Consider the following 14,112-nt stretch of genomic DNA (forward strand, 5'->3'; position numbering starts at 1 on the left):
CTGCCCCCGCCCCTTTTTTTCCTTAGGGTACTTCTGAACTAGTGAGGTGTGCTCACAATGAGGTTGCCTCTAAAAGTTATTTTTTACTTTTTTCTGTTAGCGAATCAGTTGCCGCTACAGATTGAATGCTTTTGGGCCATCCACAGGTTACTGGGTTAAGGATTTTTGATAGGAAGCCCTCAGTGCTTTTGGGATATGCCCTTGTTTACACTGACAATGAAGCGGTATTGGAGTGTTATAGGGATATGGAGAATACCTTCAATTATCAATTACAGGTTTCAAATTTACCTTAGCTTTTAAAAAGGAATAGGTTACACTGTTTTTTTTTTCTTTACTTGTATATATCTCTCTCTCTTTCTTTGACTTTGTTTCTCTGTCTTTGACTTTCCTTTTGCCTCTGTCTCTTCCTCTCTCTCTTCTCTCTCTTTCTCTCTCTGCCTTGCTTATGTTGCAGTTCTCTCAACCAGTGTGGAGAGATCTAAAACCAGCTGTAACCAAGTGTCTATGTATGAGAACTGGTCTGGGTGCTCTGGCTTTACAGGTTACCACCTTGTGCCATACCTTTGAAACAAGGGACTTGTCTAGGCTTCCTTCTGATGGCCAATCCACCTCTAATGCTGGCCCATTACACACAGTTTTACACACAGTTTTATGTTTTCCTGGTGTCATAGTACTCCATAGTCTCCTTTAAATCCTGTTTTGAAATTTTTCAACATAGTTCCTAGTAGAGTTGACTTACTTGTGCCTGACCCATGCTTCTTTGAGACAAAACACCACGCTTACACCACACACACACCACAAAATAAAGAACGGGTAAAAAGGGCACACACACACTTTTACAGTTTACGCCAAACCAGAATCAAAACCAAAATCAGAATATCAAGAAATCTAAGCCAGGTCCAAACCAAAACCAAAGTATCAAGCAATCCAAGTCAAGTCAAAAACAAAAACCAAAGTGCCGGTACAGGTGCACTGTGGGTGATCAGGCCACTTCCACTCAAATGGAGTAGGCAAGTTCCTAAAACCAGTCCTGTCAGGTAATTCAAACCAAGTCAAAACCAAAACCAAAACCAAACCAAAGTGCCAACAAAGGCATGTTGTGGGTGATGAGGCCACACTTCCACTCAAATGGAGTGGGCATGTTCTCAAGACTAGTCTTACCAAGTTTCAGATGTCCAGACTCCAAGTACTGGTTCTTTCCTAGTGTTCAACCTCTGCATTGATCCTCCAGGGGGCATGCCACACACTGCTCTGGCAAGGCATCCCACTGGGACAAATGCCTACCTGGGAGTGCTCTCAGGATCTGCGTTGCTCAGGCTGGTGAGAGTCCCCCACAGGGATGTTCCACAGGGCAGGCTTAAGCTGCCTAAGGAGCTGCGGCAACCATCTGTTAGTCACCTCACTTCCCAGTCAGGGAACCAAGAAATGTAGCAGGATGAGCCGCAGACAAAACTCCTCAGACACCAAGTTAAAGAAGGAAGAGGTTTATTCGACTGGGAGCATCGGCAAGACTCCTGTCTCAAGAGCGGAGCTCCCCGAGTGAGCAATTCCTGTCCTTTTTAAGGGCTTACAACTATAAGGGGGTCCACATGAGAGGGTCGTGATCGATTGAGCAAGCAGGGGGTACGTGACTGCGGGCTGCACACACTGGTATTCAGAATGAAACAGAACAGGACAGGGATTTTTACAATGCTCTTACATACAATGTCTGGATTCTATAGATAATATAACTGGTTAGGTCAGGGGTTGATCTTTAACTACCAGGCCCAGAGGGTGGCACCAGGCTGTCTGCTTGTGGATTTCATTTCTGCCTTTTAGTTTTTACTTCTTTCTTTGGAGGCCGAAATTGGGCATAAGACAATATGAGGGGTGCTCTTCTCTCTTAGCTGTAGGTGTGCAGTCTTATTTCTGTGTTCTCTATTCTGTGCCATTGGTCTATGTGTCTCTCTCTGTGCCAGTACCATGCTGTTTTGATTACTGTAGCCTTGTAGTATGGTTTGAAATCAGGTAGTATGATGCCTCCAGCTTTGTTCTTTTTGCTTAGGATTACGTTGGCTGTTTGGGCTTTTTTTTGTTCCATGTGTATTTTAAAGTAGTTTTTTCTAATTCTGTGAAGAATGTCAGTGATAATTTAGTGGGAATAGCATTGAATTCTTTTATAAATTACTTTGGGCAGTATGGCCATTTTCTCAATACTGATTCTTCCTATCCATGAGCATGGAATGTTTCTCCATTTGTTTGTGTCCTTTCTGATTTCTCTGAGCAATTATTTATAGTTCTCCTTGAAGAGGTCCTGGCCAGGCGCGGTGGCTCAAGCCTGTAATCCCAGCACTTTGGGAGGCCGAGACGGGCGGATCATGAGGTCAGGAGATCGAGACCATCCTGGCTAATATGGTGAAACCCCGTCTCTACTAAAAAAAAATACAAAAAACTAGCCGGGCGACGAGGCGGGCGCCTGTAGTCCCAGCTACTCGGGAGGCTGAGACAGGAAAATGGCATGAACCCGGGAGGCGGAGCTTGCAGTGAGCTGAGAGCCGGCCACTGCACTCCAGCCTGGGTGGCAGAGCAAGACTCCGTCTCAAAAAAAAAAAAAAAAAAAAAAAAAAAAAAAAAAAAAAAAAAAAAAAGAAGAGGTCCTTCACTTCTCTTGTTAGCTGTATTCCTAAGTGTTTTATTCTCTTTGTAGTGATTGTGAATAGTAGTTCATTCATGATTTGACTCTTGGCTTGCATGTTGTTAATGTATAGGAATCCTAGCAATTTTTGCATATTGATTTTATATCCTGAGATTTTGCTGAAGTTGCTTATCAGCTTAAGAAGCTTTTGGGCTGAGACAATGGGGTTTTCTCAATGTAGGATCATGTCATCTGCAAAGACAATTTTACTTCCTCTCTTCCTATTTGATTACCCTTTATTTCTTCCTCTTGCCTGATTGCCCTGGCCCAGACTTCCAATACTATGTTGAACAGAAGTGATGAGAGAGCACATCCTTGCCAAACAAATCTGGCATGGTGTCTTATGATTTTGAAGGCTGAGCTACTAAAAGACATCTGTTTTGTTGTCAAGGACTGACACCGTACAAACCACACAGGACAAGGTGGCAGAAAAATGAACTCATATGTGGAACAAGTTGCAACCCAGCTAGGCCCACTCCTAGGGCTAGGATTATCCTGCCTCTATAGGTGACATGACACTTATAGGCCTGAAAGGAGGTGGACTGATGGCATCCTTTCCTTATAATTACGTTTTAGGTAGCTTATCTCACATGCACAGACTCACTTCCAAGACTCTGCTGGGTGAGTGTCTGTGTCTCAGCTTCATTGACAGTGAGAGCTCAAGACTTTGGTGAGTGGATAGGATGAGGCAGGATTTTCTCAATGAAGTGGTAGGAGGATTTTATTCTTTAATTTCAGTCATATCTTAGTTAATTATGACTAAATACAGTAGATGTTTTCAAAAGAATATTAATTTCAGGAATTCAAGAGAAAACTAGATTTTGGAAAAAAACCTTTATTGTATGCTGTTGAATTTGGACTTTAATTGTGTTTGATATTCCTTATTTTTTAATTTTCTTTTTTTATTTTTATTTTTAAGTAAAATAGCTATTTATTCAGCCAATTGTTATGCCAACATGTTCTGTGCATATACCACTATAATTAGCACACCCTTTGTAACAGGCAAAATTGTACATCAAGTTATATTTCATGTTACCTGATTATATAAAAATGTAAAATGAAAATGAATTATCAATTTCTTTTAACATTCCTAGTAAACAATTCAGCAGTAGATATGAGGCACAAAATCTTAGTAAAATATGACACAGGAAGAGCAATAATGTATCTCTTAAATTTAACTTATCATGATTTGTTACTAATATACAAAGACAGCAAACTTTTAAAACATTACATTTACTAAGATTCTGGCAATAAGACATAGCATACCAAGCTTGCCACTCAACTTGTTTATGGTAAGTCTCAGCTTCAATATGAAGCTTTTTTTTTTTTTTAATCAAAATCCTGCTTTTTGCATGCTAAATATCTTGGCAAGTAGGCCATTAAACATGGTAATGACAGCAAGAGGGAGGAGTTAACAAAAGCTAAACATTGCAGCCTAAACAAAATCCATACAAAAAAAAAAAAAAACTATCACTGGTTACATAAAATTTTCCTGACTGCTTAAAACTGCCGAGACCAGCTTGGTCGGGGAGACCCTAACCCAGTGGTGCTAGAGGAATTAAAGACACACACACAGTAATATAGAGGTGTGGAGTGGGAAATCAGGGGTCTCACAGCCTTCAGAGCTGAGAACCTCGAACAGAGATTTACCCATGTATTTATTGACAGCAAGCTAGTGATAAGCATTGTTTCTATAGATTATAGATTAACTAGAAGTATTCCTTATGGGAAACAAAGGGATGGGCTGAAATAGATGGGTTTGGCTTGTTAGCAGCAGGAGCATGTCCTTAAGGCACAGATCCTCATGCTGTTTTTGGTTTAAGAATACCTTTAAGCAGTTTTCTGCCCTGGGTGGGCCCCGTGTTCCTTGCCCCTCATTCCGATAAACCCACAACCTTCCAGTATGGGCGTCATAGCCGTCACGAACATGTCACAGTGCTGCAGAGATTTTGTTTTTGGCCAGTTTTGGGGCCTGTTTATGGCCAGATTTTGGGGGCCTGTTCCCAACATAAAACTTGGTATAAAACATGCATTTTAGAATCTCCAGCTATCAAGTTCAAAAAGTACCAGTGTCTATTTAAAATAATTCCTCTCCCAAGCCAAAGTGTAATCAAAATTAATTCAAATGACATAACATATTCTAATGCTAAAAAATATTCTTTATTATTGAAGAGGTAAATCCCAGAGCTTTTGGGGCTTTCTCATGCTGCAAATGACTGCTTCTCTGGTTCACTCAAAGCAGCGTATGACAGCATCCAAGGATGACACTAAGCTCAGTAAAGGGCAAGACTGCTGGTACCCAGCTCTGACATCCCAGTGAAGCATGGCTACCATGTCCATAATACAGTCAGGATGTGTGAGGATCAAAGGCACACTAATCTACTAGCTAAAGAGATAGCAAACCAGCCCTGCAACCCTAAAAGCTCCTTCCCCAGGTAAATAAAAGTATACGAGGGGAAAAAATTAAAATACACTTCTCTACAGAGTAACGGTTTTGAAATATTAATGTAATCCCTCCTTCAAAAATTTTAACTGGAGTCATCTGGTCATTTCTGATTACATCTTAAAGATGTATCCAGATTCACTTTCTGTTGGTTTATCCTTAGACACTTCTAGTTAAAAGTATTAATTTTATTACCAAATAACCACTAGTCTGACTGCAGAGTATTATCTCCCAGAGTTATGAAGCACTGGAAGAGGAAAAAATAGATGTTCAAGCAGCAGGCAACATTTATGGCCCTTTCACACAGTGGCATCTGAGTGGCTACTGAATAGTCCAGGAATAATTCTAAAAACAAGAAAATTCGTGCATTTTAGTAAATATGTTGTAGTTTTCACAGTTGAAATTTCCTCAGACATTGCACTTTCTTTATAAGGGAATCCTGATTTTTCTTAATGTTGTGGTGAGTCAGGACTTGAACTAGCAGCCTTCTTTTTCTTCTTCTTACTGTGTTTCTTATGCTTCTTTTTCTTTTTTCTGTTGCTTTTTCTCATTTTTCACTGCTTTTCTTCTTTTTTGCTCATACCTCCTCAATATACTGTGATTCTGACAAGGACTTGGATGATAAAGTTTTATCTTAAGTATTTATCTTTCTCTTTTTGCTGAGTCCTTTAATGTCCTTTTCTTTCTCAGTTGCATCTTTTGACTTCTTTTTCTTTTTTAAACTATTCTTACTGTCTGATTCAGTTTATTACATGGAGCTTTCAGAAGATTTATGTGAACGGTTCTTTTTCTTTCTCTATTTTCCTTGTTTCTTATCCTCATCTTCAGAATCAGAAGAACTGCTGGAAGAATTAGAGCTTGATGAAGAAGATGAATACCTGCCAGATTTATTCTTTTCTTTTTTCTTTGTTTTTTTTGTTTTTTGTTTTTTTTTGTTTGTTTTTTTTGTTTGTTTGTTTTTGATGAGCTCTCACTTCCACCTAGCAATTTCTCCCTGTGTTTTTCTAGTTCTTTCTTCCAGTTCTCATTCATTTTTTCTTCAAATTCAGCCAAAGTCTTGGAGCCTTTCTTTTCCTCTTCTAGTTGCTCTTTTCTTCCCAGGTAGGCCTTGGTCGATTCAAGTAATCCGGTATTGTTGGCCCTGAAGACTGGATTGGACCCCTTGATCTCGCCATTGCTATTGGGTTCATGTAGTCCAGGATGTAGAACATCTTCCTCCAGTTCTAGAATCATTTTCTTGTTCAAATAACCTTTGTTAAATTTAACTGGTTTCAGGTTTTTGTTTTTAACAATATTGATCTCATTCTAATTCCCTTGGTGTCATGTCATAATTTTGGCAGTACCACGTGATTGTCCCACTTCCCCATGGTGCTGGGCTGAGCGCACAGTCACACACAGAGGGAAACCAGGCCGGAGAGAAGGCCAAAGCGGGCCTGCTGCAGGTCCTCCTGTCACTTCCCCCTATAATTTTCTTTTAAATACTGTATGTAATTACGTTGAATTTTATCTTTGAAAGCAACAGATATCTAAATTCAGAATGACTGAGTTATGCTTCTTTTTTTTAAAGTTTAGAGGCACTTTATGTATTATATTTTAAGACTGATTAAAATTATGTCAAAATATGAGATTATTTTACATTTTATATTAATTAGATTTTAGATTACTATGAAGACCATTTAGTTTTATTATGCCATAGTAGTTGCTATGAGAGAAATTTTTTTCCTGGCTGCCACATATCTGAAAATAGAACTTTTTGCTGTTTATCGAATCTTTGAAGAATTAATAAGCACCATACATGAATGTTGCTTTAATATCCAGCATGATTTTTATATACCTTCTTAAAAATAAATTCAGCTTTATTATTTTTTCTTTTTTTTATTTCAAGTGCAGGGGTACATGTGCAGGTTTTATATAGGTAAACTCGTGTAATGGGGGTTGGTTGGTTGTACAGATTATTTACCCAGGTATTAAGCTTAGTACACATTAGTTATTTTTCTGATTCTCTCCATCCTTTTGCTGTCTACTGTCCAGCAGGCACCCCACTCTGTTTTTCCCCTCTGTGTGTCCATGTGTTCTCATTTAGTTCCCACTTAGGGAAATGCAATATTTGGTTTTCTGTTCCTGCATTAGCAGATAACGATAATGGCCTCCAGCTCCACCCATGCTTCTGTGAAGGACATGATCTCATTTTTTTTATGGCTGCATCATAATACATGGCATATAGGTTACTAATTTTCTTTATCCAGTCTACTATTTATGGACATTTAGGTTGATTCCATGTCTTTGCTATTGTAAATAGTGCTGCAGTGAACATATGTGTGCATGTGTCTTTATGATAGAATGATTTATATTTCTTTGGGTATTTACCCAGTAATGGGATTGCTGGGTCAAATGGCAGTTCTGTTTTTCAGTCTTTGTGAAATCACCACATTGTGTTCCACAATGTTTGAACAAGTTTACACTCCCACCAACAGTGTATAAGCGTTTTGTTTTGTTATTTTCAGACTTTTTAGTAATAGCCATTCCAACTGGTGTAAGATGATATTTCATTGTGGTTTTGATTTGCATTTCTCTAATGATCAGTTATGTTGAGCTTTTTAAAAATGATTGTTGGCTGCATGTATATCTTTTTTTTTTTTTTGAAAAGTGTTCATCTCCTTTGCCCACTTTTTAATGGAGTTGTTTTTTTCTTGTAGATTTAAGTTCCATATAGATTCTGAATATTAGACCTTTGTCAGATACATAGTTTGCAGAAATTTTCTCCCATTCTGTATGTTGTCTGTTTACTCTGTCAGTAGTATCTTTTGCTTTACAGAAGCTCTTTAGTTTAATTAGACCCCATTTGCCAATTTTTGCTTTCATTGCAATTGCTTTTGGCATCTTCGTCATGAAATCTTTGCCTCTCTCTATGTCCAGAATGATATTGCCTAGGTTGTATACCAGGGTTTAGTTATGGAATTTACATTTAAGTCTTTGATTCATCTTGAGTTTTGTATATGGTGTAAGGAAGGAGTCCAGTTTCAATCTTCTGCATATGGCTAGCCAGTTCTTCCAGCACCATGTATTAAATTGGAAGTTCTTTATTCATTGCATGTTTTGTTAAGCTTTGTCAAAGATCAGATGGTTGTAGGTGTCTGGACTCTCTATGCTGTTTCACTTGCCTGTGTTTCTGTTTTTGTATCAATACCATGCCACTTTGATTACTATAGTATAGTTTGAAGTCTATACTATAGTATAGTTTGAAGTCAGGTAGTGTGATACTTCCAGCGTTGTTCTGTTTGCTTTGGATTTTCATGGCTATTCAGTCTTTTTTTAAAAAGTTCTGTGAAGAACTTTGTTAGTTTGTTAGGAATAGCATTGAATCTGTAAATTGCTTTGGGTAGTATGGCCTTTTTCTTTTTTTTTTTTTTTTTTTTTTTTTTTTTTTGAGACGGAGTCTCGCTCTGTCACCCAAGCTGGAGTACAGTGGCCGGATCTTGGCTCACTGCAAGCTCTGCCTCCCGGGTTTTACGCCATTCTCCTGCCTCAGCCTCCTGAGTAGCTGGGACTACAGGCGCCCGCCACCTCGCCCGGCTAGTTTTTTGTATTTTTTAATAGAGATGGGGTTTCACCGTGTTGGCCAGGATGGTCTCGATCTCCTGACCTCGTGATCCGCCCATCTCGGCCTCCCAAAGTGCTGGGATTACAGGCCTGAACCACCACGAGTGTGGCCATTTTAATAATACTGATTTGTTAAATGCATGACCTTGGAGTTTTTTAAATTTGTTTGTGTCATCTCTGATTTATTTGAGCAGTGTTTGTAGCTCTTATTGTAGAGCTCTTTCACCTTCACCTTCTTGGTTAGCTGTATTTCTAGGTTTTTCTTTCTTTTTTCTTTTCTTTTTCTTGTGACAGTTGTGAATGGGATTCCATTCCTGATTTGGCTGTTGGCTTTATAATTTTATTTATTTATTTATTTATTTATTTATTTATTTATTTATTTATTTATTTTTATTTTTTGAGACTGAGTCTCACTCTGTTGGCCAGGCTGGAGTGCAGTGGTGTAATCTCAGCTCATTGCAACCTCCACCTCCCGGGTTCAAGCGATTCTCCTGCCTCAGCCTCCTGAGTAGCTGGGATTACATGCACGTGCCACCACGCCTGGCTAATTTTTGTATTTTTAGTAGAGACAGGTTTCACCATGTTGGTCAGGCTAGTCTTGAACTCTTGATCTCATGATCTGCCTGCCTCAGCCTCCCTAAGTGCTGGGATTACAGGTGTGAGTCGCCATGCCTGGCTTGGCTTTATAATTTTTGGTGTATAGAAATGCTAGTAATTTTTGTACATTGATTTTGTGTTTTGAGACTTTGCTAAAGTTGTTTATAACCTTAAGGAGCTTCTGAGTCAAGGCTATGGGGTTTTCTAGATATAGAATCATACCATCTGCAAACAGGGATAACATGACTTCCTCTCTTCTTACTTGGATGCTCTTATTTCTTTCTCTTGCTTAATGCTTTGGCCAGGACTTCCAATACTATGTTGAATAGGAGTGGTGAGAGAGCATCCTTGTCTTCTGCTGGTTTTCAATAACAAAACAAAAACTTATAAAGTTTTCTGCATATCAGTTTGGCTGAGACAGATTAGTAATGAGATAATGCTAAATTTGATAATTTGCCAGATTTTTTTTTTTTTTTTTTTTTTGAGATGGAGTCTCGCTCTGTCGCCCAGGCTGGAGTGCAGTGGCCGGATCTCAGCTCATTGCAAGCTCCGCCTCCCGGGTTTACGCCATTCTCCTGCCTCAGCCTCCCGAGTAGCTGGGACTACAGGCGCCCGCCACCTCGCCCTGCTAGTTTTTTGGTTTTTTTTTTAGTAGAGACGGGGTTTCACTGTGTTAGCCAGGATGGTCTCGATCTCCTGACCTCGTGATCCACCCGTCTCGGCCTCCCAAAGTGCTGGGGTTACAGGCTTGAGCCACCGCGCCAGGCCCAATTTGCCAGATTATTAAAATAAAAATCCTGCTGTTTTCTCTGAAAGTTTCAAATTACTTATCAGTTAAAATTTATATTTACTGTGACAAGTAAATTTTTGAGAATTTTTAGTTGTATGCATTAAGGATTTGTGTAATATACAGTACTTTTCAGAAGCACAGTTATCCACATTGTACACATAAGTAAAATATTTCACAATTCTTTTTTGACGGACAGTAGTGTTTCATCAGAGATCTCAAGTCTCTTATTTGGACCACACACCCTGTCCCATATACCATAAGATAACAGTAATTTGTAGAGTGCAATTATTTTTAATACTTGAAAATTTATTTTATGTTTTGCATAAATTTTTGAAATAATAGTGCTTCACTGCAGAAATAGTATCTGACTATAGCCAGAATTACTGTTTGCTTATAACACAAGGCTAGAATTGGTAGAATTATTTTAGGTATTTGGGCTCCAAACATCCTTCTTCCTCCTAGCACTTTCCTGACTGTGTAAAAATATCAGTTTGAATATTTCATTTAAACCAGGTGTTAACTTAAAAAGGTCATAAATGAAGTTTGCATATGGCTGAATAGTACTTGTTGGTTGCACTTTAAAGAATGCTTTTTGATCCAGGCACAGTTGCATGTGCCTGTAATTCCAGCTTCTTCATAGGCTGAGGTATGAGAATTGCTTGAGCTCAGGAGTTCAAGGCTATAATGTGTGATGATTGTACCTGTGAGTAGCCACTGAGCCTCAGCCTGAGGCAACATACCAAGATCTCCTGGAGGGGAGGGAAAATAAAACATAACCTGTGACCCATACATGCATGTGCATCTTCCTGGAATGGGCTGCTGGTTGTGCCGGGTTCCCTTTTGCAGGTACTGCCTGGCTGCCTCAGCATCTCCACGTGTGGATGAAGTCTCAGGCTTTGTGGGGAGAAAGAGCAGCTCCACAGGCAGCTAATTGTCTCCAGAGCTCCAAATCTGTTCCTCCCACGTCATGATGGGCATGGTGCCGGGGGAATGTTGCATTGTGTTTTCAGAGGAATCAGGTACAATCCCTGAAAGGATGAATCTATTTTGCTATTTTCTGTTGCCAGGTTGGGGGAAGTACTAGGTGGTCTGCCTTTATTTGTATGGGGTACTCAGATGCCCTGCCACTGTGTTACTTGTTTTACTACCATACAATGAGGGTTCACTTTCAAACTTGGCATGTAGATACTATTTGCCACCAGCAGAGAGGAGGGCTGCTGACTTGGGAAAGTGTACTTGGCAGCCCCAGGTGTATCTGGCCACCCCAGTGTGACCCACTGAGTCCCACTCCAGGTGCTGCAGTCCTACTGGTATGTAGGAAGTCATCTGATTCCTCATCCACCATTGCTCTTGGGCTCCAGGGTCTTGGCACCCCAACCCAGCCCCCTTCTGCTGCTTCATGCCAGCTGTGGGAGGATGCGGAGCTGGTGCCTTGTCCACTTGAGCTCTTGCAGGTGCTCCAGGTCTGTTGACAAAGCAGTAAGTGGCAGCCACTAACCTTGAACTTCCAGGATGTATTCAGTGGACTTCAAGTGCCTCTTAGAAGTCCAATTCCATTAACTCCCCCAAAACTTAATGCAATTTGAGGCTATTTCTCATTCTTATCTCAGTGTTACACAACCATTAATCTCCATTCTATCTGTAGACATTCACTTTCTGGACATGTCTTGTATAATTGAAACCATACATTATCAGTCTTTTGCTTCTGGTTTCTATTAGTTTAGTTTGTTTGAGGTTCATATCCGTTGTAGCATGTAGCATTATTTATTTCATTTTGATTGCCAAATAGTATTCCAATATAAAATATACTTAATTGTTTTTCCTTATATTAACTGGTTGGCATTTGAGTGTTTCCATTTTTCATATGTGGTTATAACAAACAATGTTCCAATGAGCCTTTGTGTGAACCAACATTTTCATATCTTTGGGGCACATAAGTGAGAGTGGAGCTGATGCACCAATATGGTAAACCTATGTTAAACATTTCAAGAAACTACCAAATTGTTTTGTAAAGCGGATATGCTGTTTTACAGGTTTATCAGCAGTTTGTGAGGATTCTATGTTTATGTCTCTGCCAACACTTACTTTTGTTTGTTGTTAAATCATTATACTACATAAGAAGGGGTATCTCCCTGAGGGTTATGTTTTTGAGACAGGATATCACTTGGGGACCCAGGCTGGAGTGCAATGGCATGCTCATGGCTTACTGCTGCCTCCACCTCCCAATCTCAAATGATCCTCCTGCCTCAGCCACCTGAGTAGCTGGGACTACAGGATGTACCACCCACCATGCTCACCTAATTTTTGTGTTTTTCAGTAGAGATGGGGTTTCACCATGTTGCACAGCTGATCTCAAATTCCTGGGCTCAAGTGATCCACCCACCTCTGCCTCTCAAAGTGCCGGGCTTAAACGCATGAGTCACTGCACCCGGCCTCCCTGAGGTTTTGATTAGCATTTTTCTGATGACTAATGTTAAGCGTAGTTTTTATCTTTTTATTACCATTTTTGTTCAGTTAGCACCTTTTTTTTTTTTTTTTTTTTTTAAATGGAGGTTCGCTCTGTCACCCAGACTGGAGTGCAGAGGCGCAACCTCCGCTCACGGCAAGCTCCGCCTGCAGGGTTCACGCCTTTCTCTTGCCTCAGCCTCCCAAGTAGCTGGGACTACAGGGGCCCACCACCACACTCAGCTAATGTCTTCTATTTTTAGTAGAGACGGGGTTTCACCATGTTAGCCAGGATGGTCTTGCACTCCTAACCCCGTGATCTGCCCGCCTCAGCCTCCCGAAGTGCTGGGATTACAGGTGTGAGCCACCACGCCTGACCCAGTTAGCACTTTTTTTTTTTTTTTTTTTTTTTTTTTTTGAGACGGAGTCTCGCTGTGTCGCCCAGGCTGGAGTGCAGTGGCGCGATCTCGGCTCACTGCAAGCTCCGCCTGCCGGGTTCCCGCCATTCTCCCACCTCAGCCTCCGAGTAGCTGGGGCTACAGGCGCCCGCCACCACGCCCGGCTAGTTTTTTGTATTTTTAGTAGAGACGGGGTTTCACCGTGTTAGCCAGGAGGGTCTCGATCTCCTGACCTCGTGATCCCCCCGCCTCGGCCTCCCAAAGTGCTGGGATTACAGGCTTGAGCCACCGCGCCCAGCCAGCACTTTTTAAAAAAGTTTTTTCTTGTGGGAGTTTTCATTCATTTTTATTTTGAATGGTTGGTTTTCTTTGTTGTATTTTCAGAAAGTTCATAGCTAGTGTACAGAAATACAATTAATATTTGGATCTTCATCTCATAGTCTGCAACATTGCTAAATTTATTTGAGTTTTTAGACAGTTCCGCAAGATTTCTTTCATATATGAAATAATGTCTCAGAAATTAAAAGAATTTTACTCTAAGACAATGTAGAGACACCTTCTTTATCTTTTCATATATGACTTTTAAAGCTAAATTTTCCAGAATAATATTTAATAGTTGTGGCAAAAGTGAATATTTGTCTTGTTCCCAATGTTATGGAGAAAACTTTTTTTCACTAAGTAATAATTATTGCACATTTTATATAGATGCCCTTTAACAGGTTGTGGACGTTCTCCTCAACTCCTAGTTTGTTCAGGATTACAATCATAAAGTACATTTAGCCAAAATTTTTTTCTGTCAATGATATTATCACATCTTGATCTTTATTTTATTGTGATATATTTTATGGATATTAACAGCTTTATTAAAATATTTGATATACGAAAAAGTTCAAGCTCAACATACTCAATTTCATGAGATTGGATATATTCCTGTGACACTTCACCACTATGAGAATAATAAATATAGCCATGTTAAGTGTACTTATAAAACACACACACACACAAATGGGGAAACTTGTGGAAGTGTAAGCATAAATGGATAAATTAATTGTTCTCTAGATGTTAAAACTGTGTCCCAAATTGGTGGGTTCTTGGTCTCGTTGACTTCAAGAATGAAGCCAGGGACCCTCGCAGTGAGTGTTACAGTTCTTAAAGATGGTGTGTC

The 14,112-nt window shown here is 39.9% G+C and overlaps 1 protein-coding gene and 1 pseudogene across 4 annotated transcripts in view; one reads left to right on the forward strand and one right to left on the reverse strand.

Moving 5' to 3' along the window:
• The window catches only part of ZNF678 (zinc finger protein 678), a 109,895-nt gene that overhangs the window by 46,191 nt on the left and 49,592 nt on the right, over nt 1–14,112 (forward strand). The window lies entirely within an intron of this gene.
• On the reverse strand, nt 5,567–6,307 carry LOC104677131 (annotated as a pseudogene).

This window comes from Rhinopithecus roxellana, chromosome 8 (assembly GCF_007565055.1).
Source record: "Rhinopithecus roxellana isolate Shanxi Qingling chromosome 8, ASM756505v1, whole genome shotgun sequence".
In the NCBI taxonomy this organism is placed as follows: Eukaryota; Metazoa; Chordata; class Mammalia; order Primates; family Cercopithecidae; genus Rhinopithecus; species Rhinopithecus roxellana.